General features: G+C 45.4%; 1 protein-coding gene and 1 long non-coding RNA gene across 4 annotated transcripts in view; one reads left to right on the top strand and one right to left on the bottom strand.

Moving 5' to 3' along the window:
* Positions 1 to 2358, bottom strand: part of LOC309658055 — a 77870-nt gene extending 75512 nt beyond the window's left edge. Inside the window, exon 1 of the long non-coding RNA XR_014262014.1 lies at positions 122 to 2358. This is a non-coding gene — a long non-coding RNA (uncharacterized lncRNA). The remainder of the gene's footprint in view (positions 1 to 121) is intronic.
* The window catches only part of RNF220 (ring finger protein 220), a 216615-nt gene that overhangs the window by 60618 nt on the left and 128026 nt on the right, over positions 1 to 27971 (top strand). The gene's annotated exons all lie outside the window — the stretch shown is intronic.

Below are 27971 nucleotides of genomic sequence, written 5' to 3'. Positions count from 1 at the left end.
AATCGCCCAATTCAGCACACCACCATCCCCACCCCACCACAGTTTTCCCCCCTTGGTGTCCATATGTCTGTTCTCTACATCTATGTCTCAACTTCTGCCCTGCAAACCGGCTCATCTGTACCATTTTTCTAGGTTCCACATACATGCATTAATATACGATATTTGTTTTTCTCTTTCTGACTTACTTCACTCTGTATGACAGTCTCTAGATCTATCCACGTCTCAGCAAATGACTCAATTTCATTCCTTTTTATGGCTGAGTAATATTCCATTGTATATATGTACCACAACTTCTTTAACCATTCGTCTGTCGATGGGCATTTAGGTTGCTTCCATGACCTGGCTATTGTAAATAGTGCTGCAATGAACATTGGGGTGCATGTGTCTTTTTGAATTGTGGTTTTCTCTGGGTATACGCCCAGTAGTGGGATTGCTGGATCATATGGTAAATCTAGTTTTAGTTTTTTAAGGAACCTCCATACTGTTCTCCATAGTGGCTGTATCAATTTACATTTAAGTGTAAATTAAGTGAAGGATTTTTTTTTTTGATAGAAGATACCAGTGCACGTGTGTATGCTGATTGAAATGATCCAGAAAAGAAAAAGACTGGTAGTGCAAGAAAGAGAGATGATGATTAATGAAGCAGTTTTTAAAAGGCAAGGAGGGATGAGATCCAGAGTACATGGGGAGGACTAGACTTTATTTTTTATTTATTTATTTTAAATTTCTATTTGTTTCTTTTTGTTTTTGTTTCTTTTTTTACACATAAATTTATTTATTTATTTATTTACTTATTTTTGGCTGCTTTGGGTCTTCGTTGCTGTGCGTGGGCTTTCTCTAGTTGTGGTGAGAGGCAGCTACTCTTCGTCGCAGTGCACGGGCTTCTCATTGCGGGGGCTTCTCATTGCAGTAACTTCTCTTGTTGCGGAGCACAGGCTCTAGGTGTGTGGGCTTCAGTAGTTGTGGCTCGCGGGCTCAGTAGTTGTGACACATGGACTTAGTTGCTCCGCGGCATGTGGGATCTTCCCAGACCAGGGATCAAACCCGTGTCCCCTGCATTGGCAGGCAGATTCTTAACCACTGCACCACCAGAGAAGTCCCAGGGCTAGACTTTAATAGGAAGAGGGTCATTGTCTCAGTTGTAACAAGAGGGCACAAGGAGAAGATGGGTGTTAATTCAGAGATAGGAAGCCAAACAATAACAGCTAACATTTTCGGGTGCCTTTTATTTGTCAGACATTGTGCCAAATGTTTGCATGCAATACTTCAGTCCTGTGAACTTGGGTTTTTTTCATCCCCATTTTACAGATTAAAAACATAAGAGTCTTAAAGAGGTTAAGTGTTTTTCCTGAGACTTATCACCTTATAAGTAGCAGAGCTGGGACTTGAACACAGTCAATCCAGCCTTGAGCCCACACTCTTAACTTCTGTTCCATGCTGATTCAATTCATTTTTCCATAGTGGAATAGTATTTTTTTAAACGATATTAAACCAATCCAGACCAGCACTGTCCAGTCTAGACCTCTGTAGCCTCCCTTCTTGAGTGGGCAGGAGGAGTGGGGAGAGTGTGCTGCAGTGAAGACGTTCAAGGGAAGGAGGGAGATCAGACTGACACTGATACCAATCTGTTCCCCTGCATATACTGCATATTTTTCAAAGTATTTTTGCGTTCCTTCTCTCAGTGAGTGATGCATGGCTTAAATGGAGCTAAAAGTCTATCAGTAGAAAGAAAAGGAGCTGTGTTCTGGTAGTCATGAGGTACCTGAGTTCTAGGGGATCGGAAGTGGGATTTTTCCTATTTCACAGTGCAGCCTTGGCACAGCTGATGGCTATTTCAAGCATAGGGTAAACATACACCTTTCCAGGGGTAATTCCCATCTCCTTGTAAGCCAGTTAAGTCTGCTCTACCTTGCTCAATGCCAGAAGCCCAGCTTTCAAATACCTGCCCTTGATCAGAAAGAAGACTGAAAGGAAGTATGTGGAGGACTATCTCCAGTTTCACAGCACCACTATAGAGTAAGGAGAGGGGGAGAGCCACGCCTGTATCAGAAAATAGACTCGTCATATTAACACATGCAATGCTTGGTGCCCATTCATTTAGCAGATACTGAGCCAGGACTGAGCTCCAGGCCCTGAGCCAGCTGAGGGGGTACAGAGACAAATGAGGCTCTTCTCCTGACCTTGAAGAATTCCCAAGCCAGCGGGCAAGCAGATTATCCCAAAAAGGTGTCTGATGAAGATGTGTCCAGGGAGCTGTGAGAACAAGCAGTGCCAGGGTAGACAAGGAACCAGATCAAGGAGGACCAAAGAGTGTAAGCAGTGGTGCGACTTGATCTGATTTGAGATTATGATTTAGAGTTTGCTTTCACATACATGTTTATTATTCCATTTGAGTCAGATTTTCAAATACTTCCCCCTTATTACCTTTTCTCCCTTGAGCCTTCCAGACGCTATCAGAATGAAACGTGCCAGGTGTGTGAGGGACCAAGGAACTGTGCGCAGCCTTTCCCAGGTCCAGCATCTGGGCCCACAGCCGGCCTCCGCTGTCCTAAGCCCCTTATCCTATCCAAGTGCTGAAATGTCTCCGAAATCTGCTTTCCCAGCCTTATGCTCCAGGTTCTCCTTCCTTCCCTGCTCTTCATAAGCTGTACAGCCTCTGAGGAAGGGGTTGAGTCATCTCATTTGCAGGCTTTATTAGCCAGGATAGGGTAATTACTACATCAAACAAACCCTGTTTAGAAGGCAGCCTCATGGTGGTGATTTTGGAATTCAGGTCCATCAACCCCTAGGGTTCAGAACCCTCTGCTGGATGTTCTAGCTGCCATTTGAGAAAGAAGGAGAACACGGAGGAGTAAGTGGGAGACCTTTACTGGCCCAGGGGAAGTGGCATACATCCCCTCCACCTGCAATCCAACAAGCAGAGTTCCGTCACATCTCAGGGCAAGGGAAGCTGGGAAAGGCAGTGCAGCTTTGTGCCCGGGAAGGAGAGGAGCTGGGCCTCGGTGGGCACACAGTAGGCTTGGCTGCACAGTGTGGAGCTGACAGAGAGAGCAGACTATTGAGCTCTGGTGACAACGACAACAATGACAATAACGGGATCCGCCAATGTCTGGAGGCCTAGCATATTCTAATTCAACTTTTAGGTTAGGATGTCTGGGAAAGGCACTATCCACCCATTAATGAGAGCCCATGCATGGGGGTGGGGGGTGAGTGAGAACTGCTCTGGCTGGGACGGGAGCTGACCCTGGACTGGGAGGGGGTTCTCTGCTGGGCTCTCTGAACAATGCTGTAACAGAGTCAGTCTAATGGTCTCTCTGCAGCCTTTTTCAATCAGGGTGAGCATGAACGTGCTAAGGCTCCCCCTTGAATGTAATGAATCGACCTCTCTCCTATGCATCTAGGATGTACCATCTAGATGTACTAGTGGTACCACCCTTGGGAGAACTAAGGAAACAGTTACTCAAGTAATTTTTCTGTCTCTCTGGTTCAGCTGAGGAACCTCGGTGAGAAACACTGCCTGAGGAGACGCAAACAGTATTTTTCTATTAGAAGCAAATTCTCTGGGCTCTTTCCCCCTCCCCTCAATCTCCTGCCCCCTGAAAGGAAGCAAACTGATGTCAGAAGAAATTCCTTTCTAATAACAAAAACAAATGGGAGGTCTCAGGGGGATTGTTCGCATGGAGAGAACGTGGTCGTTTAAGAATGAGAAAATGGTGACTCCTGTTCAGAGTTCTGGTTAAGTACCAGGTAGAATTTTTCCAACATCGTTTTGAATCAAGAGAGACAGTGAAATCACTTTAGTAAAATCTTTGAGTGGGAAAAATGTAAAGAAAACCAAATGCAACTCAGGCTCCTTTTCCCCAGGAAAGGCATTAGTCAGGCAGCCGCTGGAGCCAGCCGCCTCTCAAGAGCCTGTTTGTCAGTGTCACTACGGTGACTCTCCATGCTCTGGGTTTTAATTCTAGCCTCTAATCTCAGTTGCTTCTGTGATAAATTAATTGTAATGATAGAGGCCCCCCTCACAAGGTCTGCACCGTTTGCTTGTAATGTGAGCGACAGGTTTAGGGCCTGCTTTATTTAAGATGCTGGGGTAATTACATGGGAGTTAGCATATGCAGGCAGAGATATGATTCATTCTTCCAGCCACAAGCATGACACAGCTGTTTGCGGGATAAAATAGGGGAACCGTGTTGTTACAAAATGTTCCCCTTATTATACCTCATTAAAAACAAGGCTGCGATAAGTCAGGGCTGGCAATGAAGAAAATCTATTGCCCCTCTGTAAAACCTGATAGGAGAGGGGCTCAGAGCTGTGCTGTGTCATTTTATTTTTTTTTATTTTTTATTTTTTTGTCCTTTCTCTGACTCTTTTCTCCGTTATTCAGTATCTCACTGAATACTTGGGGAAGGAACAGTCTCCCAGACCCTCTTCCCTTCTTCTTATGAAATAGGGTCTGCCCTTTCCCTTTCTTAGATAAAGCTGAGAATTTTCAGAAAGAGAGAGCATTCACTCAGAGCAAAGGAAGGGGGGGTCTTTTGGGCGACCTGTCCCAATTTTGTCCTCATCACCTTCCACAGGAGTCCACAGGCTAAGAGAGTGCCCAGAGCAGAGAGAGCTCAGAGTCTCCAGCAGGGAGCAGAGCTTCAAAGTCAGAGACAATCATGGGCAGGAGACAGAGGCTCCTTCCTTTTAAGAGACAGACGTATGCTGTCTTCCCCCATCATCTTGCTTTTTAAAAATAACTTTAAAAATTGGGATGAATTTTGGCCTCATTTTCCTCCTTCTTTTCTCTCTCTCTAAGGGAACTAGTGAGAGTTTAAATCAACCTGCAGATTAACATTGAACTACAGACCCAGAGCCAAATAAATTAGGCTGTTCTTGATCAAAATGGATGGTTAGAAAAGCTAGGAGCCACAGCAGAGAGAACATCCTTCAGGCAATAGCTACTCAGGGCCATTTCAGGAGAGCTGTTCCATGAGACATACATGTGTCTGTTTAACAAGAAAGCTACTTGGGAGGCCAGGGAGCTTAGTGGTTAAGAGCATGGGCTGGGAAGCTAGACGGCAGGGTTCAAATCTTAGCTCTACCACCTCCTAGCCGTGTGGCCTTGGGAAAGTTGAGTCAATATCTCCATACCTCAATCTCTCCACTCTATAAAATGAAATTGGCAATAATATTACCTACCTCTAGGGTTGTCGTAAGGTATAAATAAGATAGTACATGAAAAGAACTAAGAACAATGCCTGGAAAACAGCAAGTGCTCAGTAAGTGCTATTATTTTAAGTAGCATAGTTAACAGCAGCAAACTGCTATGAGCAAGTGTGTTAGATCTAAATCTGTGTGATAGATTTGAAAAGACAGTTTTAAAAAATGTTGTTGCTGCCACAGAAGTAAAGACTCTAACCTGACTTGCGACCCTTCTTCAGAGTTTGGACTTGGGGACAAAGTTTCAAACTTTCAGTTAGAGACACAGGGAGGGAAGTCTCTGGGCATTCTTAGTTGTTTGAGTTCTAAACCAAAGACCTGGTCACCTTGGTAATAGTGGTGTCTTAGGCCTTTAAACTTTTTACACTGTGATTTACAGTAAGAAATATGTTTTACAGTGTGACTCATTACATACCCACCAACTGAAACAAAAGTTTCACAAAGGTAATACTTATTCATACTTTATGCAATGCACTCTGCCATTTTCTACCTTACTCTATTCTATTGTATTTCATTAAAATACACTCTTAAGTTGATATCACCCTCCACTAATAGATCTCACTTTGCAAGTGATAGGTACTTGGTTAGTTCTCAATAGGCGAAGTATTCTGGAGGAGAGGGTAGAATATGGAAAGAACAAAGACAAGTGTGTGTGGCATGTTCAGGGTGCAGCAAGTTTTAAAATACTGCTAGAATGATAAAAGTTGAAGTTGAAGAGGTAGGGCCAGATAATATAAAATCTTATATATGACACAAGTAACTATGGTCAGAAAAGCATTAGATCCTAAGAGAAGAGATCATGCAGATTTAGAGATAACTATAAAACACCATAAGAAGAATTCTGAGAAGTTGTGGGAGTTCAGAGGAAGATGAGATGGCTTTCAGGAGTTCCTTGTTTTCCTCAGGATTCTGTTCTCCACATTGTTCATGTATTCATTCATTCAATGAATATTTATTGAGTTCCCACTATGTGACAGGCACTCTCTCTTGGCTCTCCTCCATCTCCCTGGTTTCAACCACATGAGGATGACTTGGATTTTCAGCTGCCTATTAGGTATTTTCCAGCATGAAAAAGGAAATGTCTTTTTCTCAAAACCACAGTTAAAGTCCCAGTGTATCCTTTTGACTTTGACTTGTGCTCATTTCTGAAACAATGCTCTTATGTCTGGGTCAGATCCATCAGCCGGGAGTGAGGGGTAAAATCTGCTTCATCAGAATCTCATAGACTAAAGATGGGGGAGAGGGTGGTCTTAAATACACTACTTTGTTTCACAACTCTAAGTCTTCACCCATACTATTTCCACTGCCTGGGAAATGGTCTTTCATTATTTTGCCTAACTAAAGAGTTACTGATTGTCCTTAGAAACCCTGCTCAGTAATTATCACCATTGTGAAACCTACTCTGCTAGACAGAGCTAATCACTTTCTTTTCTATATTCTTTTGTACTTTAAATATAAGTCTGTCACTGGATTTATCAACTTATATTACAATTGTCTGTTTCAGGGCCATCTCTCCCACTGTACTGTGAATTACTTCAGTGCAGGAACTATCTTAAATATTTTTGTATTCCCAACCCTCAGCTTGAACATAGTAGGTACTCAACAAATATTTATTAAACTAAACTGTTTTTCATAAGACTAGTTGGGTAGCAAAATGTAACATCAACTAGAAAGGGAAATACTGGATACCTTTCTTAGGGATAGTTAAAGACAAATAATGAAGGATCAGAGAAGAAATCAAAAGGGAAATTAAAAACTGAGATGAATGAAAATGATACACAAAGTATCAAAACTTATGGGCTGCAGCTAAAGCAGTGCTCAGAGGGAAATTTATAGCTATAAACATCTATATTTGAAAAAGAAAAGGGCCTCCCTTGTGGCACAGTGGTTAAGAATCCGCCTGCCAATCCAGGGGACAGGGGTCAAGCCCTGGTCCGGGGAGATCCCACATGCCACGGAGCAACTAAGCCCATGTGCCACAACTACTGAGCCTGTGCTCTAGAGCCCGCGAGCCACAACTACTGAAGCCTGCACGCCTAGAGCCCATGCTCTGCAATAAGAGAAACCACCACAGTGAGAAGCCCGTGCACTGCAATGAAGAGTAGCCCCCTCTCGCTGCAACTAGAGAAAGCCCACGTGCAGCAACAAAGACCCAATGCAGCCAAAAATAAATAAATTTAATAAATAAATAAGAAGAAATAGCTCAATTCAATAACCCAAACTTTCAACTTAAGAAACTAGAAAAAGAACAGCAAATGAAGTAAGTCTGAAAACCCAAAGTAAGCAGAAGGAAGGAAATAATAAAGACTAGAGAATGAATAAGTGAAATATAGAAAAGAAAAACAAAAGAGAAAATCAACAAAACCAAAAGTTGTCTCTTTAGAAAGATCAACAAATGGAGGAAACTTTAGTTAGACTAAACAGAGAGAGAGAGAGAAGAATGAAATTACCAAAATTAGAAATGAAAGAGGAGACATTACTACCAATCTTACAGAAATAAAAAAACATAATAAGGGAATACTATAAAAAACTATATGCCAAAAAATTAGATAACTTAGATAAAATGGACAAGTTTCTAGAAAAAATGCAAACTACCAACAGTGATTCAAAAAGAAATAAAATCTGTATAGACCTATAACAGGTAAAGAAAGTGAATTAGTACTTTTGAAACTTCCCACAAAGAAAACCCCAAGCGCAGATGGTTTCACAGGTGAATTCAACCAAACTTTTAAAGAGCAATTAATACCAATCCTTGACAAACTCTTACAAAACATAGAAGAGGAGGGAACCCTTCCCAAATCATTCTGTGAGGCCAGTATTACTCTGATACCAAAACCAGGCAAATACATCACAAGAAAATAAAACTACAGATCCCTTATGAATATATGTGCAAAAATCCTCAGTAGAATTATAGCAAACCAAATCCAGCAACATCTAAAAAGGATTATGCACCATGACCAAATGGGATTTACCACAGGAATGCAAAGTTGGTTTAACATATGAATAAATCAATGCAGTACACCATACTAATAGAATAGAGGGCAAAAGCCACATGATGATCTCAATAGATACCAAAAAATGACAAAATTCAGCAGTGCTTCATGATAAAAAAACACTCAACAAACTAAGAATAGAAGGGAACTTCCTCAATGGTGAAACACTGGATGCTTTCCTGCTGAGATCAGGAACAAGGCAAGATGTACACTCTCATCACTTCTTTTCAATATTGAGGTTCTATACAGAGCAATTAGGCAAGAAAATGAAATAAAAGCTATCCAGATAGGAAAGAAAGGAGTAAACTGAATAATAAAAAGAATAACCCAATGTTAAAATGGGCAAAGGATTTGAATAGGTATTTCTCTAAAGAAGATATGTGAATGCTCACTAAACACATGAAAAGATGCTCAATATCATTAGTTATCAGGGAAATGCAACACGAAACCACAGTGAGATTCTATTTCACACCCACTAGGATGGTTATAATCAAAAAGTCAGGCAATAGCAAGTATTGGTGAGGATGTGGAGAAATTGGAACACTAGTAAACTCCTTTTGGGGATATAAAATGTTGCAACCACTTTGCAAAACAGTCTGGCAGCTCCCCCAAAAGTTAAACATAGAGTTACCATTTGACCCAGCTGTTCTACTCCTAGATATTTAATCAAGAGAACTGAAACCATATGTCCACACAAAAACTTGTACACTGATGTTCACAGAAGCATTATTCATAATAGCCAAAACAGGGAAACAATCTAAATATCCATCAACTGATGAATGGATAAACAAAAAATGATTTATCTATACAATGAATAGTATTCAGCCATAAAAAGCAATAAATACCAAACATTTAAAGAAGAGTTAACACCAATCCTTCTCAAATTCTTCCCAAAAACTGAAGAGGAGGGAACACACCCAAACTCATTTTATAAGACCAGCACTACCCTGATACCAAAGCCAGATAAGGACACAGCAAGAAAAGAAAACTATAGGCCACTATCCCTGATGAACATAGACCTAAAAATTCTCAAAAAAAAAATTAGCAAACTGAATTCAACAGCACATTGAAAGGATCATACACCGTGATCAAGTGGAATTTATCCTTGGGATGCAAGGATGGTTCAACATAGGCAAATCAATAAATGTGATACACTATATGACCATCTCAATAGATGCAGAAAAAGCATTTGACAAAACACAACATCCTTTCGTGATAAAAACTCTTGAAAACTTGCTTATAGAAGGAACACTCCACAACATAATAAAGGCCATATATGACAAGCCCACCAATAACATCATACTCAACACTAAAAGGGTAAAAGCTTTTCCTGTTTCGGGAATAAGAAAAGGATGCCCATTCTCACATTCCTATTCAACATAGTATTGGAAGTCCTAGCCATAGCAATCAGGCAAGAAAAGGGGGGGGGGGAAGGTGTCAAAATTAGAAAGGAAGAAGTAAAATTGTCTCTGTTTACTGACGATATGATTTTATATGTAGAAAATCCTAAAAACTCTGCCAAAAAAGAAACTGCTAGAACTAATCAACACATTCAGTAAAGTGGCAGGATACAAAATCAACATACAGAAATCAGTTGTATACACTAACAATTAAATATCTGAAAAATAAAGAAAGAAAGCATTGCCATTCACAGTAGCATCAATAACAATAAACTACATCAGAATAACCTTAACCAAGGAGGTGAAAGATCTGTACACTGAAAACTATAAGACTTTGATGAAAGAAACTGAAGAAGACACAAAAAAGTAGAAAGATATCCCATGTTCATGGATCAGAAGAATTAATATTGTCAAAACGTCCATACTATCCAAAGCCATCTATAGATTCAGCGTAATCACTCACAAAATTCCAATGGCATTTTTCACAGAAATAGAACAAACAGTCCTAAAACTTGCATGGAACCCCAAAAGGCCCTGAATAGCCAAAGTAATCCTGAGATAAAAGAACAAAGCTGGAGGCACCACACTTTCTGATTTCAAACTATACTACAAAGCTATAGTAATCAAAACAGCATGGTACTGGAATAAAAATAGACATGTAGAGCAATGGAATAGAACTGAGAGCCCAGAAATAAACCCTCATACAAGGGATCCCAGAATACTCACTGGAGAAAGGATAGTCTCTTCAATAAATGGTGCTGGGAAAGCTAGATGATTACATGCAGAAGAATGAAACTGGACCCCTATCTTACACCACTCACAAAAATTACTTCTAAATTGATTAAAGACTTAAACGTAAGATCTGAAACCATAAAACTTCCAGGAGAAAACAAAGAGAAAAGCTCCTTGACAATGACTTTTTGGATATAACAAAAGCACAAGCAACAAAAGCAAAAATAAATAAATGGGACTATATCAAACTAAAAAGTTTCTGCACAGCAGAAGAAACAGTCAACAAATTGAAAAGGCAACCTATGGAATGGGAGAAAATATTTGCAAATCATATATTGGATAAGGGGTTAATATTCAAAATGTATAAGGAACATATACAACTCAATAGAAAAAAATCTGATTAAAAATTGAGCAGAGGGGAATTCCCCAGAAGTCCAGTAGTTGGGACTCTGCACTTTTGCTGCTGAGGGCCCAGGTTCATTCCTTGGTCAGGGAACTAAGATCCCACAAGCCACACAGCACGGCCAAAAAAAATAAAATAAAATGAGCAGAGGATCTGAATAGACATTTTTCCAGAGAAGACATATAAATGGCCAATAAGTACATGAAAAGGTGCTCAGTATCACTAATCATCAGGGAAATGCAAATCTAAACCACAGTGAGATACCACCTAACACATTTTATAATGGCTATCATCAAGAAGACAAGAGATAAGTGTTGGTGAGGATGTGGAGAAAAAGAAACCCTTGTGCCCTGTTGGTGGGAATGTAAATTGGTGCAGCTACTATGGAAAACAGTATGAAGGTTCCTCAAAAAATTAAAAATAGAATTAGTATACCGTCCAGCAATCCCACCTCTGGGTATGTATCCAAAGGAAATGAAATCAGGATCTTGAAGACGTATCTGCACTCCCATGTTCATTGAAGCACTATTCACAATAGCCAAGACATGGAAATAACCTAAGTGTCCATCAACAGATGAATGAATAAAGAAAATGTGGTATATACATATATAAAGTAATAGTATTCAGCCATTAAAAAAGAAGGAAATTCCACCATTTGTGACAATATGGATGGACCTTGAAAGAATTATGCTAAGTGAAATAAGTCAGACAGAGAAAGACCAAGTATGATATCACTTATATGTGGAATCTAAACAAGCCAAACTCATAGAAACAGAATAGAATGGTGGTTGCCAGAAGTTGGTGGGTGGGGGAAATGGAGAAATATTGGTCAAAGGGTACAAACTGACAGTTATAAGATGAATAAGTTCTGGGGAGCTAATGTACAGTATGGTGATTATGTATTTTAATACTGTATTATATATTTGAAAGTTGATAAGGGAATAAATCTTAAATATTGTCACCACAAAAAAGAAATGGTAATTATGTGAGGTGATGGAGGTATAAACTAACACTACTGTGGTAATCATTTTGCAATATATGTGTATCAGATCAACACATTGTACAACTTAAACTTGTACAATGTTATATGTCAATTATATCTCAATAAAGGTAGGGAAAAACAGGAATGAAGTACTGATGCATGCTGTAACATTTATGAACCTTGCATACATCATGCTAAGTGAAAGAAACCAGACACAAAAGGCCATGTATTGTTTGATTCCATCTATGTGAAATGTCCAGAACAGGCAAATCTATAGAAAGAGATAGTATATTAGTAGTTGCCTAAGACTGGGGGAATAGGAGGATTGGGGGTAATATCTTAAAGGTATGAATTTTGGGGGGTTGATGAAAATGTTCTAAAATTCATTGTGGCGATGGCTGCACAACCCTCTGAGTATACCCAGAACATTGAATTTTATACTTTTAATGGATCTATTGTATGGTATATAAATTATATCTCAATAAAGTTGTCTAAAAATAAGATATCATGAAGACTTGAACTGAAACAGTAATAGTGAGGATAGAAAAGAGGGGATAAACTAAAGATAGATTACAGAACTGGAAAATCTATTGGACTTACTAAAATTTTGATTTATGGACAAGTGAGATTCATGATAAATTCATGATAAAATTTCTAAGTTAGGTGGCTGAGAGTAATGGGTAACAACATTAACAGGAACAGGAAATTTAAAAAAAGAAAAAGACTAAGTTTGGGTGGCAAGATAAATATTTTCCAGCTTTCATGGTAATTGGCACAGAGCAGGTGATAATTAAATATCTATTTAATTCAATAGTGCTAGGCACTAAGAATACAAGATGATGTCAAAGATTGCCTTCCAAGAATATATAGTCCAATGGGAATACAGACAACTTGAAAAGTAGTTAACAATAAAATGTGGCGAGTGTTTTGATGGGGCTGGTACAATTTGCTTTGGCAGCATGAAGTTAGGGGAACCTAACCTAGTCTGGAGAGCAAGAGAGACCTAAATGATGAGTTCACTAGGCAAGAGGGAATTGGAGTAGGGAGACATTTTGGTAGAAGGAAGACAATGAGCTTTCTAAGCTGAATAAACTGTGTACCGATTGGTCCAGAGGTGAGAGGGGAAAAGAAAGTAAATCAGATTGGCTGGAGCTCTGGGATGGCAGAGATCCGTTTTGTTCACTGCCGTATCCCAGCATTCAGAATAGTGTCTGGCACGTAATAAGTGCTCAATACGTGTTCACTGAATGAATTAATAAATGGGACAGTGATAAGAGATGATGCAATGAATAAAGAGGACAGTGGGAAGGGATGATGCTGGAGAAGTAGGCGAGGGCCGGTCATGTGGGGCTTTTATAATGCTTGTTAAGTAGCTTGGACCGAATCCTAAAGACAATGAGAAGCCATTGAAGAGTTGTAAGTGGGGCAGAAATATGACAGATTTGTGTTTTAGAAGGAGCAGTATGGCTGTAGGGTGGAGAATAAAAAGGAGCTCTGGGAAAGATTGGGTGACAGGGTGAACAAAGGGACCATCCACCGAGGTGGAAGGACGAATGTAAGGGGAAGAGGGAGTGAGTTCAGCTTTTGACATACTGAAGTTTAGGTGCTTGTGGGAAATCCTGATGAAGTTGGGGATACGGGCAGTTTTACCAGGTGGAACCCGGAAGAGGGGTCTGGGCTGGTGATAGGGTCGGTAACATTTACATAGTAACTAAAACTGTGGAAGTAAAGGAGCTATCCCTGGAAGAGGGACCTATAGGCAGACAATGAATGGGTGAATGAATGAGTGAATGAATGAATGAAATGCACAACCTGCTCTGATTAGCTTTGGCTAAAAACCTGCAGGATGAGGAGTGCTGTGGAAAGAAGGAAGGCTTAAATTATGAACCAGTGCTCCCTCCCAACCCCACGCTGCAGGGCTGGATGTAAGGGAAGAAAGCTGTGTGCCCGGAAGGAGGCAAGGGAGACTTGCCACATCACCCTTGCCCTTTGCCACCTCACCGGTAATCAGGCTTTCTAGTCCAATGTGGTGCTGCCGTGTATAATAGATTTGTGTGATGTGGGCGATGGTCCAGAGCCCAATTCTTATTCTAGCTTGTCCCTTCCCCCCAACAATGAAACAGCCTCCCCTGTTCACCTAGCAAGTTGCTAAAACTAAAACAATCAAGCATGTTTACTTGGGGATGCTGAGAACAGGGAACTGTTGGGGCAGACAATTAATTATAGTGTGAGAGCTGCATGAGGTGCCTCCAGTTTCTTGTGGTTCCTCTCCAAACTCCTGACGGCCAGGAAGGCTCTTGTGCCTGCCTCCTGCCCACCTGCCTATTGCTTCAAAGGTGAAGAATCCTGGCCAGTAACGTCTCCTCTGTGACACTGGCCTGGAGATGGGGGAGGAGCGCCAGGACAATTTTTCCTCTGGCCAGTCTGCCCTTTCCCTGGATGCAGAGAAGAGTTAAACTAGTGTCACCTTTCAAATGAATTCTGGGTCTTAGAGCCCAGAATACCTGGAGCATCTCTGGAGGTTCCTTTAAAACCCTGCTGTTATAACAGACATATTTCATTTTTCTGTCTTTCTTTCTGATTGTGCCCCCCTTATCCACAATCCAGATACTTTCTTAAGGTTCTTGTTGGTTCTGGGCACGTGTGCCCATGATAATTCCTTTCCCCCCACCTCCGCCCAACCAGTATTCTACCCTATGCGTAGAGACCAAGCCCTTTCTATATAAAATCACCTGCCCTTTACGCCCTTGGACCTTTATCCACCTGTGTGGGCTAATCCCCTGGAATCTTGAGTAAACACCAGGTCTCATGAGCGTATGATCAGACTCCAGTGTATGGCAGTTTCTCTCATTCACCTGTGTGTGATAGCTCTATTGCCCCATCACCACCATGTGATAATCCTTCTTTTTGGCCTTAGTGTTGTTTTACTGAATGAGATCCTCTCCCCTAATCAAGTCCTCCTGCATAAAGGCCAAACCTTGTGAATATATGATCATCCTTACTCCCCTTCCCCAGAATATTGATAATCTCCACATGCCCCCAAGTCCAATAGTTCCCCTCACTCCTGGGTTCATTTACTATCTACGTTTATTGAGCACATATTGTTACTGCTCCCATGACCCCCTTTTACATGTCCCCCATCTTTCTGCTAGAAGTTGCCTCCTAAATTCTTGGGATACACCTTTCGCCAAAGCTAATGATGTTCCTTTTCTCATCTGAACTCCCAAGGCATCTGGACTGGACTTGGAGGCCAAGATGCCTGATACATGAAAAGCTCCTTGTGCTTCTACAAAAACAGAAACCAGCTGGGGAAAAGCTTGGCCTGGCCAAGGAGCTTGCTGGCTGGAAGCAGTGGATTAGCAGCGACTGGCCCTAACTTGGCCTTGATGGCGGTTGCTTCTCCCTAAACCCAGGCATGCCAAAAGGAAGCCAGCATTTATTATGGAGTGTATTTGGTGAGCGATACACATCCCTATTTTTTTCATTCATGGATTTGTCTATCCTTCCAAACTACACTTCTTCCGGATTCCCAGAAGAGAAGGACACATTGACAGGTGTGAAGTGGAAACCCTAGAGGTCCACATGCCCCTGGTAATACTCTCACACCTTCAGCTGTAGCACAACCAGCCTCGCCACCAAATTCTGCCCCAGAGGCTACCAGGACCAGTGTCATCATGCTCTCTATTTATTTCACTCACCACAGAAGCTCCCTGACTCCCAGGAAGCCTTCATCACCTCAACTGTCATCCCCTTAGGGCTCTGAATATCCCATAATCTAGTGGTTCTCAACCTTGCCTGCACATGGGAATCACCTGACAAACTTTTAAAATACTGATATCCTTAAGGTCCCCCTCCCTGCCAGGTTATGATTTCATTGATTCTGGAGTGCAGCCTCGATGCTGGGATTTTTAAGGGTGATTCGAATGTTGGGCAGCCATGGTTGAGAACCACTGCCCAAATTTGACCCTTCTCTCACCCCTCCCCACTCCACAATCCATCAAAATCCCCTACACCAGTAGTTCTCAAATGTTAAAATCATCGAATTATCCAGGAGGGCTTGTGAAAACACAGCTTACTGGGCCCTGCCTCCTGAGTTCTGATTTAGTAGGTCTGGAGTGCAGCCCAAAGATTTGCATTTCTAACAAGTTCCCAAGGGTTGCCAGTGCCGCTCATCCAAGGACCCCACTTTGAGAATCATTTCCAATATCCTGCTCTCTTGCTTCCTTGACCTTCTCTCCTCCAGTGATCTAATCCTCTGCCCCACCTCAGTCATGGATTCCAATGTTCATCCCCCAAACCTTGTCATTACCAATGACTGTACCCCTTCATAATGTCCATTTTATGCCTCCTGCCCTCCAGCCACCAATTTGCTCTTTGTTGTGCCCCAATTTCAACACCAGTGGGTCTGTACGCCACTGATCCTACCAGCTTCTCACTGTCCCTCACCCCCATCATGCCCTAACTTCTTCCCTAACCCAGCTTAGATCCCATGGCCCGCTTTTATGTTTATTCCCTTGCATATACCCTCAATTCCCTCACTCTTCTTTCTTTCATTATACTCTCCTAGCAAAACTCCAACCCTAGTTAAGTCCACCTCTTGCCTTCTCTCCGCTTAATTCTTGCTTCTCATTTAATTGAGAAAATGGAGCAATCAGAAGATAACTTCGACCTGCTCCCACCATCTCATGTACCAATACATTCGTGTCTGTACCATTCTTCAGCTTTCTCTCCTGTTGCTATGGGTGACGTCGGTCATGCTTCTCCTCCAGAAAGAGAACCACTTATGCTCTGGATTCCAGTCCCTCTCACTTCCTTAAGGACACAGTTCCAGCGATTGTCTCCCCTGCTTACATCTCATCATCATATTTTCTCTGTCTACTGGATCATTCCTGTCAACATACAAACATGCAATGATATTTACCATCTTTTTAAAAACCTTCCATTGGTCCCCTTTCCCCCTACAGCTACTTCTCCACTTCTCCATTGCCCCCTGTGCCTACACTTGTTGTCAACCTCTTCTCCTTTCATTCTCGTTTGAACCCTCGCTGGTCAGATTTTCCCCCATCCTTCCTCTGAAATGGCTCTTGTCAAGGTCGCTAGTGACTTCCCCTATTGCCAGATCCAATGGCCAATCCTCAGTGCACATCATGCTCGACCAATTCCCTCCTTGTAGAGCTTCACTTGGCTTCCAGGACACCTCTCTCTCTTGGTTCTCCTACCTCACTGCTCCTCTTTTGCTGGTTCTGACCTCTAAATCTTGTTGTACCCTTGGATTTGGTCCACAGATTTCTTCTCTTTTCTATCTACACTCCCATCCTACATAATCTCATCCAGTCTTGTGGCTTTTATACCAGCTAAATGCTGGTGACTCCCAGATGTATATCTCTAGCCCAGACTTCTCCCCTGAACTTCACACTCATGTACCCAGTTGCTTACTGGACATCTCTGGTTGCATGTCTAATAGGCAGTTCAAATGTATAAGCCCAGAACTGAACTCCTGATTCTTCTAACTGCTCAGGCCTATATGAACCCCTTTCTTTCTGCCATATCAGTAAATGGCGACTTCAGTCTTCCATTTGAACCAGGCCCCAAACCTTGAAGTCATTCTTGACTCCTTTCTCTCACACCTTGCATACAGCCTATCAGCAAATCCTGATGGCTCTACCATCAGGATATATCCCAAATCTGACCACTGCTCTCCATCTCTACCATAGTACCCTGGTGCAAGCCACCATTCTCTCTCACCCAGATCATTGCAACTGTCCCCTAAGGTCTCCCACTTTCTCCCCTTGCCCCAGGACCTTTTAAAACATAAATCAAATCCTCTGACTCCTCTGACTTCCTACTCATTCTGAGTAAAATCCAAACCCCTTATCAAGGCTTCAAAGACCCCACGTTATCTGGCCTCCCTGCTCCTCTCTCATGCTGTTGGGTCCGCCCTTTGATCTCTCTGCTTCAGTCTTTCTGTTCTTAAATCAACAATTTAGAGCCTTTGCTCTTGCTGTTCCCTCAGGCTGGATTCTCCTTTCCCAGACACCCCCTCCCTGTAGGCCTCTGTCTAAATTCTGGTATCCAGAGGCCTTCACGATACGCCCACCACCCCTCCCCCCATAAGCTAACCCCCACCTGGCACTCTTTGTCCCTTTTCTTGCTCTATTTCTCTATAGAGACTTATACTTGAAATATTATGATTCGATTTGTTGATCGTCTGCCTTGCCCACTAGAATGTAAGCTCTGTGAGAAGGGACTTTATTTTGTTCGTGGCCATTTCCCCAATGAGCATATGGTAGGTGCTCAATAAATACTTGTTGAATTAATTAATTAATTGAAAATGGTTCAGGTCTTTCCTCCCCAGTGGCTGCAGCCCTGTTTGGGGAGGTGTTTCCAGGCTGCCTTTCTCTATGCTCTAATAGCCTCCTGGCCACCACCTGGGCCCCCTCCCTTCCCCAGGGCCTTCCAGACTATTCTAATTGCTCCTGCTGCAGAAGGAGGGAGTTAGTCGCTAAAGAGGGAGGAGGGAGGGAGGAGCTCCATCTGGTGTCCAGGAAAATAAGGGAGCAAGCCAGGGTCTGCTGTGCTAGGTCCACCGGGAGTCCATGATGCGAGGCCAGGGAGCCTTGGGGCCTGGTGCCCTTTTGGCCCAGACTTGCTCTTGGCTCTTTTCTTCCCCTGTCAGAGGGTGGGCCTTGAGCTCCCCACAGAGGCCCCAACTTCTCTTGGTTTGGCCAACTAAGCTGAGCCCAGCTTTAGGCCCCCAAGATGCAGAAGGCAGTGGGGGTGGGGATGGCGAGAGACAATGGAGAGCCCAGAGCCAGCTCTCCTCTTCCACCAGCCTGAAGTGATACAATGATACAAAGGGAGAGTCTTGTGCAGGGGGGAAGGGGGTGGGGGAGCCCTTTGTCCCGCTATTTTCTACATTGCTGGGGGGGGAGGGGTTGGAAGGTTGGGGAGGAGCTGGTAAGCGGCTGTCAATATGGGGAGGAGTAGAGAGTGGTGCAGAGGCCCTAGAAAGTTTTTGAATTTCAATCAGATTGGCTTTGAAAGAGTTTGGCTTTTGTTGAAAGAGAGAGAAAGGTTAATGCTAAAGTTGAGGGGGAGGGGGTGGGTTTTGAAGATAGAGTCCTGCTTGCAGGCCAGTCAGCTGTGGGACACCCCGGCTGGCAGAAAGGCTGGGATGGGAGAGTAGAGAAGGAGCAGGGTCCCATCTCCCTTCGCGGGACCAGACTGAGGAGTGCCTGCCACTCAGAGAAGCATCAGGGTTACTACGAATGCGGGAAGGGAAGCACCATGGGGCAGAGCAGGGCAACTTCTTTCTTCCTTTTGCAAGCCTTCCAGAGCCTTTGACTTTTTAAGCCAGCAAAGAACGAAGTTTCCTCCCTCTCTCCCCTCCTTCCCACCCCACCCCATCACAGCAGCAGTGCATTTGCCTGGACTGACTTTGTGACAAGCACAGGCTCAGGTTTGGCGGAGAGGGGAGGCAAGGGTGGGAATCAGCTGTTTTCACTGCTTTTGTCCTCTGCTGACCCTCCTCTGCACCCTAACTCCTCCAAAAATATAACACAAAAATGTGGAGCTATTGCAGTCTTTGGAACAGGAGAAAAAGAAGGAATGCAGGAGCCGTAGCCATGAAACAGGCTAAAGATCTGCAATTCCAAGTCAGGCTGTGGGGGCCTGGCATTGCCCGGCTCAGTACCACTGATGCCACAAATACACGGAGTCCTCGGATCTGTCTCCTCTTTGAACTTCACACACACACAAACACACACACACGTTTTTATAAGTCTCCTGGCTAAGGCTGGAGGCATGATTCTGTGTTTGGGGAATCCTTCTGGAGAAATCTCCTGTGGGTGGTCAGTTCTCCAAAAGGAACCATTATGTGTTCTTGGCCCCATGGGTTATAGACCTGCCATGACACCCCCCAGACCAACCCCTGAACTCCAGCCTAGAAATACCTGAAAAGAAAAGGTTCTGAGAAAGAGAGGAAGAAAATTGGGGAATGGGATCATTCTTTTACATCTGCACACAGTGTTAGGCCTCGTCCTCAGGGAGCAAATGTTCGTTCATTAAATATTTGTTAAGCATTCCGTGAGCTTGACATTGAGCCAGGCCCTCGGAGACACAGAGGGAAGAAGAACTATCCCTGCCCTCAAAGAGCTCACCGTCTAGAATAGAAAAACGAACAGTACACAAAGAATTATAATCCAATGAGATAATAATAATACCCCATGTCACATAATACATTGTAACATAAATTACATCTAACTTCATTTGACAAGAGAATTCTACAGAAAAATGTGTGAACCAAATTTTAAGACTACATTCACATTTTTGTCTCAATTTTTGGTGCATTTGGAGTGTTTACAAAGGAAAAGCATTGCAGATGTGAAAACTTGCCCCACCAAGCAAGAAAAGGCTTGGATCCCAAACCCAGGCTCAGGGAAAAAGAGGAATGTGTCCATTTTTGTGTGCACACAAATTAATGTGCTAGAAAATGTCCATAGCTGTGCTGCCCTTCATCCAATGCCCCACTGAAAGTATTTTTCTGATTTTAGTCTTCACCTAGTTTGTAGCCAAAAAGTAATCCCAGACTCCCCACTTCCAACCCCGCCACCACCTCCACCAGGAGGTCCTCAGTTCATCTTTTAGGGGCAGATCTGAGGTGAAGAGAGGGCACTGGGATGTCAGCCAAAGGAAGATTTCTAGGCCAGTGTTCTCAAAGCCTGGGCCCTGGACCACCAGCGTCATTATCACCTGGGAATTTAGAAACGCAAATCCTCAGGCCCCACCCCAGACCGACGGAACCAGAAACTCCACGTGTGAGGCCTAGCCATTTGTGTTTTAACAAGCTCTCCAGCTGTTTCTGGTGCTCCCTAAAGTTTCAGCGATGCTGAGCAACCTTGCTACTCTTGGTTAGATAGTCCTGATGCTCCTCAAAAATAACTTGCTCTGGGTGGAAGTCAAGCCAGTGGACCAATCTAGCCCTGCACCTGTCTTTTGGTTAGTTCTTGGGCCCCTCTGCCCAAGGGTATGGACTTGAATGGCTGACACACAGTAGCTTTAAGAACCAATTTACAGGACTTCCCTGGTGGCACAGTAGTTAAGAATCTGCCTGCCAGTGCAGGGGACAAGGGTTCGAGCCCTGGTCTGGGAAGATCCCACATGCCGTGGAGCAACTAAGCCCGTGCGCCACAACTACTGAGCCTGCGCTCTAGAGCTGGCAAGCCACAACTACCGAGCCTGCGTGCTGCAACTACTGAAGCCTGTGCACCTAGAGCCTGTGCTCCGCAACAAGAGAAGCCACCGCAATGAGAAGCCCCCGCACCACAACGAAGAGTAGCTCCTGCTCACCCACACGCAGCAACAAAGACCCAAAGCAGCCAATTAATTAATTAATAGCCACCCCGTAAATTCGTTATTTCCCCTTTGATCCATGAGGATACCGGGGTGTGGAAAGTCTGTTGCTGTGTGGGGTTGCTTAGCTTTGAAGTAGCAGCAGGATTTGAACCCAGATCTGTTCATTCCTCTTTGCCACACCTTCTCAGGAGAGTTCCTCCAGGTCCTGGCTCCCTCCCAGGAGGAGGGACTCTCCTTGAGAGTCCTTCCAACATCAAGGAAACAGGACTCTGGCCAAGTCCACGGGCTGTGTCTGTCCTGGCTGGATTCCCTCTTGGTGAGGCTCAGGATCAGGCGTCGCCTAATTTCTGCCCTTCCCTTCTCCTGGCCAGCTGGACGCCGCGCCCTCCTGGCCCTGCCTGGCACCTGGGGGAGAGGGCAGAGTAAAGTCTGGACAGGGTGCCATGGGTGTCCCTTCCATCCAGTGTTAACCCCTGCGGCTGGCCCACAGCGGGGAAGCCCTCTTGCCGAGCTCTGCACCGACTGCTCGCCTGCCTGAGTTTGCATTATTTATTTAATGTCTTGTACCGTAAATAATGGTAACTTTATGGTTATTAGGAACGGGTTAAGGTACATGCGGGTAGCACCAGGCTGCCTTCAAAAGGAACAGTCCTGGCATAAAATGTTGCGATAATTGCTTTACTGCTGAGTGTTGGTCTTTATTTTGTGTCTGATTTGTCCCTTAAGCCAGCGTAACATTCTCCCCACGGCAGGAGAATGCAGAGAGCAAATTGAAGGGCTGAGCATGAACAATGCGACATGGCGCACTGCTGGGTTTTTCTTTTTTCCTCTTTCTTCGTTTCTCCCTTGACCTCCCTCCAATCCTCTCCGCTCCCCTCCCCCCATGCCCTGCCCAGTCTCCGCCCACTCTGGTTGGTAGACTCATTCTCCCCACCCTTGACACCTCAGGAAGGTAGCCCGTCTTACCTCCTTATTTTGAAAATTAGGTTAAAAAAGCACTCCTATTTCTTACCTCTTCTCCGGGCAGCAAACAAGACAAAACAAAAGAATAAACAGAAACAAGGAGGCTTCTTTTGCCTGGACCCAACACCAAGCAATGCCCGGGCATCTCAGCTCACAGGCGGGTGTCCTTCATTTCGCACAAGGAAGCCAGGTCCTGGCATGAACCAGGACACTAGTCTTCTCCATAGGGCCCACCTCACCAACTTGATAGTCCCACCCAGGGCTGCAGTGGTCCGTGGGGTGGGGAGGAGTAGGGGGCTGGTGTGCAGGAGGACTGGGTCTGCCAGCAACTTCCTGACAGTGGGACAGGGAAACGACCTCCAGTGGCCACTGGGACTCTCTTCTTCTTCTCTTGGTACCATCACACCCAGGCAGGAAGACCGCTGGCCCCGCCTGCCGTGTGTCCTACAGAGGAAGGCTGTCATTCCAGGCTGTGGAACGGAGCAGAGGGCAGGGTACCATGGGGCCCGCAGGCTCAGCCTTTTGCTTTCCCAGAGGTGGGCACTGCTGGCCTTCATCATTGCCCCGAGGGTCATCTCTCAGCCTCTGGCAATGCCCCATAGGCTGGGATGGTCCAAGAAAAGTAAAACCTCTGCCCCCTGTCCCAAAAAGCAGTCCCAGAGTCACCAGAGAGGGCCCTCTGGCTTACTCTAGACCTCAGGGCGTTTGGCAGAGGGGAGAACACTGAAGCAGGAGTCAGGAGGTCTGTGCTCTTACTTTTCCACCACCTTGGCGGGTGCTAGTAAACTCGTGGAAAGAGAAGTTCCTTGGAATCCTTCCATCTCAGTTCTGTCTGTAAAGCGAAGGCAAAAATACCCACCTTGTGAGATGACTATGATGATCAAAAGGAGATAATGGATTAATACAAACCCCAGAACAAAATGTGCTAGGTTTATCAGGGAGGCTTGCCTAGCCCCGCATGCTCTCTAGCCAAAGGCACGCGGCTACTTCTGCGTAAGGGAGAGAAGGAGGTGGGAGTGGGGGAGAGCTGGGGGGGGGGTACAAAGAGGGGGGCAGAGGGTAGCAGAGACCCCCTCGGCCCCCATAGCTCTCCACGGAGAAGGAAATCACTGTTGCTCTCTCTCCACCTGGCGGGTAACTCGCTGTGCCCCGACTTGGCGGGACACCTTTCAACCAGCACCTGGGGTCTCCTCTCACCCTCCAGCCCCAATCCCTTCCCCTTCTTTGGCTCGCTCACCTCCATCCCTTTCTTCCCCCTCTAGGGTTTCTCCAGCGGAGGAGATAACAGAGCCCAAGTACGTTGCCAGCCACTGGCTTTAAGCTGTAGGAGGCTGAGGGCGTTTGTACTTCTCTCCACTTGCCCCACCTCTCCAGAGCCTAGTAACTCATGAGTAGCGGAAATTTGAACAAAGTGGAGAACCTGGGATGAAAGGAGAAAGGCGGTGGTGATTGGGGTGGGGGGAGAGGGGCAGGGGGATGGCTTTAATTAGGGCTTCTTGGCCTCTTTAGTCCGGGGGCTGGTTGGGGTAATCCAGTTAGAGCCCCAGGCTTTCATCTCAGCTGGCTGGCCTCTCTGGGGCCCTGTCAGAGCCTTTAGGGGGCAACAAGTAGCGGGCAGGCCCCGAGTCGGGTGGGGGTGGGTACCGCGCTCACTTCCAGCTGGACGCAGAGGGGGGCGCGGAATGAAGCCCCGCCAGCACAGCAGTTGGTGCCGGGCAGTGAAGTGGCCGGTGCGGGCGGCTTGGGCGCTGGGCGGCTGTCTCCTGACACCAGAAACTCTCTTTATGAAAGGATCAAGTCGGGAGCATTGTTCTCCGGGCCAGGGAACCAAGGGCTCAGAATGCTCTTTTGTGTGGAGGTGCTCCCCACACACACACTCCCCCTTCTTTTTTCTCCCTTTGAGCCACTGCTGGCTGTGCCTCTGCCCCCATGCTTGGGGGGAGCGATGGATGGTGGAGATGGGCTCTGGACAGACAGTCCTGGGGGAGCCATCTGTGCTGGGGTAGGATCCACTGGAGCTGAAAAATTAAACAGCATTTTCAATTAACTTTTCCTCTCTTGTTTGGGGGTGGGCTGAGGGGGGTGGTGGAGCAGGCTGGTTGAATTTAACCTTTGAAAAGCTACTGTGGAGGCGAGGAGGAGGGAATGACCTTTCTTCCCGAGGCAGGGGTGGGCGGGGGTGGGGAGCGGTGAGATTGTTTCCTCAGGCCAAGCAGGGGACCCTGTCCTCTGGTGAATATCCCCAGAAGCTCTTGGTGTCCTCGGCTGAGGTCCCACCTGCATAGAGTGGGTTTGTGCGTGTATCCCCAGAGGGCACACCCCAAGCAGAGATGGGGAGAGCTGCACAGGGTCAACAGGTGGAGGGAAGACTCAGTGCTGATCAGTAAGAACCTTGTTTACCCCTGAATTACCCCCTTAATGGCTGTCCCTGTTTCTCTACACATCTTCCCTTCTTTTCCTCAAAAGGGCTGCTTTTTTCATTTCACCTCTTGGGATGGGTGCCCCAGAACACGGAAGAGCACTTGTGGAAGGACTCACTTCAGATATCTGACCCAGATGTGCTCAAAGGGCTCTCCAGCCCCGTCCGGTTGGCAATGGGGAATATAGTCAGAATATAACATGGCCAGAAATCAGAGCCCAAGAGTTCAGGTTGTACACTTCTTTCATCCCCAGTGCTGCATCCCGCGGCCTTCTCCACCTTCCCTGGGATCTGGGAGCAGATCTTCCTTAGGCTCCGCTGGTCTCTTCCTCACTCAGGGCCTCACCTCTTCCTGGGTGCCCAGTGGTGAAGACTTCTCTTGCCATAATGAGAAGAACAGTCTGTAGTTTTCAGAGGATTCGTGTGTCTTCTCTTGGTGTGTGGGATAGATGGATGGGATTAATCCCTTTTTTATGATGAGGAAACTGAGACTCAAGAGAGGTTAATTCTGAAAAATAAGGCATCCTTTGGATGGCACATCAAATCACCTGGGGGCCTCTTTCAAATTGCCCATTCCTACCCAAAAGTCCCAAAACTCACCCCTTCTCCCCCTATCATGACTTCAGAGTAGAATTGATTAATGAAATTACATCGTGTGCATTTTCTGTTAGCCAAGTACGGAGTCCCATTGACAGGAGAGAAAATGAGGAAGGCCACTCAAGTTAGCTGAGGCAAAAGAGGGAATAAACCCAATGGTTTCAGTTGCTTTTTCACCAGCCCTGGCTTTCATCAAAGCAACAGGGGAGGATGATGTTGGGAAACAAATATGGAAACGAGTTGTTTCAACCCTCCTAGGGCACAGTGGAGTACCATCCTCCCTCCCAAGCCGGCTCTTTGTCTCGTGTGTCATGCTCAGTGAAGGACGCTACACTCAGGCTTCAGCTCGGGGCCCTCTCTCCTTCACTGCCTATGTTCACTCAAACTGCTTTTCCTTTGGTTCATCAAATGTACAAGCTTTCCTTTTCAGCATCTTAGCATCTACTTCATTCAACTCTCACCCACCTTTCCTGTCTCTGTGAATTTTACTGCTCAAAGAAGCTTTTCCTGTCCTCTGAAAGCAAATCCTGTCCTCGGATTATACTTTCTCATAGCACTTCGTACTTCCTTGATATAACAGATCATGGTTTGGAGTCATACATGGAGTTGGGACTGTTTAATGTCTCTCCTCCACTAGACCTTAAGCACCGTGAGAGCAGGTATCCTGCCACTTTGTTCACTACCCTATCCCCAGTGCTTGTGGTAGGCACTCAGGGACTTAACACACGTTGAAAGAATGAATGAATGGGTGGGGAAAGATAACAACCCACAGAAAAAAATGAGCAAAATGAAAACCAAGTTTTCCCAGAAGTACAGATGAGAATCTCGCTTTGACATCTAGAAAATTACTTTCAAATCCCATAATGGAAGTCAGTAGGCATGAATGGTGCAGAGAACATTTATAGGGTAGCAGGTGGGAGAGAACATCGCTGATGGTTGAGGGCTTCTAGGTGAGGCAAGGAAAGCAGGCAGCCGACTTCAGTTTTTCCCCTGTATTTCAAAGATGTCAGTTCATTTTTGGAGCCCTGAGGAGGAGAAGAAGAATGCTAAGAACTGTAGCCAAGTGTGATGAAGAATAGGAGAAAAAAAGAGACTTTGCCTGCTAGAATCGCTTTGGGTGAGGCCGCCCTAGTTTTCTGCAAAATAAAGGGATTGTCTTCAGGAAGCAGCAGAGGATAGATCCTGGGACTGTGAACAAGAGGGTGAACCAGAGGAAATGGAGAGAAGCTTGAACTAGTGAAGGGTTAAAGGGAATACACATGTTTAGCAGTATATTGAGGTTCAGGGAAAGGGAAAGGTGGGGGAAAGACCAGCGAGCATATAGACCGCTAATAAATGAAGAGAAGTGGGAGATCCATCTTACCTCCTACAGGGCAGAGATACTCGGCTCATTTTCCAGATCCATCTTTAAGAAGAAAAATGACAAAAAGGAATTTGGATAATTAGGAAGTAAATGCAGACTGTGCAAAAATCGGTACTGATAGAAAGCAGGTAGGAGAATCCTCAGAAAATGTAAAGGTTTCACAAATCAGCAAGCCTGGATGACATCCATCATGGGGTATTAAGGCTGGTGTTCTGGGGATGTGCTGAGTGGGGAGCTGATGGAACCACTTATAATTATGTCTGGAAAATCATAGAAAGTAAAAGGAGCCATCAGGAGCCTGGGGAAGTGAAACGATGCGACTCCTGTCTTCTAAAACATGGTGCGACAGTCCTACATATGTTCACCCAGTCAGTCTGGAGATAGATACAAAGAACAGGGGGTGGGATATCTGTCATCTTGGGGAGAAAACTAGAATCGAGCTCAGTGTGTGTGTGTGTGTGTGTAGCACCTAAGGGCCAAACCACACCAAACAGAATAACACTAAGTGATCAAGTGCGCCACAAGTGGCAGTTGTTAAAACAGGTTGGGGTTCTCGCCAGTGGTGTAGGTATGCAAATGAAAACTGCACAGAGAAGAAAAATCGATGGCAGGGAATCCATTCTGGGAGCGGGACACCCTCCCGGTGAGCAGAGGATTCTGAGCCTCTTTAATGAGGTCTCAATTGGGGCTGGGAGCAACCTGCATGCAGCCGAAGAAGCTGAAAGGTGGGTGTGGCTGAGGAACAGCACAGGGACCTGGAGAAGTCACCAGTGTGAGCGCCCGGTGATGTGTGCGTTGGGGCCAGGTTGGAACAAATCAATGTGTCTGGGGCGGGGAACTCCCCCTGCTCTTCCAAGAGGCCAAAGGAAGGCCCCAGAAGCTGCCTTGCTCTGGGAGCTGCGTGCACAGTTTGGGTGTGGAGCTCTTGGGCCTGGAAGGGAGGTGACGCTGACACCCTGAAGTGGTTTCCAAAAAAGAGGGGAAGGGCCCTGAGGGGGCTGGCTGAGAGGGAGTGGCTTCTCATGGTAATGATCCTGTGGGCTCTGCAGCCCCAGCGCCTGCACGCTTTTACAAGGTTAAAGCAACAGCTTGAACCTGTATGGGGCGAGCATTTGTTTCCTTTCCAGATTGCCAGCTAATGAGGAAAGATTAAAGGAACGAAATCTGTTTAGCTTGGCTAAGTGACGACTGAGGCGGCGGGAGTGGAGAGGCATGCTGGGCCTGCCCGGCCGAGCGAGCGGCGTGATAACCGTCTGCAGATTTCAGAAAGGTGTGTGTAGCTCCAGTGTAGGAAGAGCAGCTGTCTCGGGTGGTGCAAGGGGCCTCAGCCTCCATCAGTGGGAGGAAACCCATTGTGAGCTCAGCCGCTTGTGGTGCAGTAGGTCGCCCTGCGGAGAAGAAGGCGAGGGTCTGGACATCCCAGCTGAGCGAAGGGAAGGACTGAGCCAACCCCCCTGTCCCAACCCCCAGCCTTCACTTTGCCCTCTGCTGACACCGTTTTCAGCGTTCCTGAGGGCCGTCTCTGGCCCACAGCTATCCCCACTGCAGTCAGTGCCTTAG

The sequence above is a fragment of the Balaenoptera physalus genome, assembly GCF_965194825.1.
Source record: "Balaenoptera physalus genome assembly, chromosome: 1".
NCBI lineage: Eukaryota > Metazoa > Chordata > Mammalia > Artiodactyla > Balaenopteridae > Balaenoptera > Balaenoptera physalus.
The sequence above is the reverse complement of the archived record's forward strand: the minus strand, read 5'-3'. Positions and strand labels throughout refer to the sequence as shown.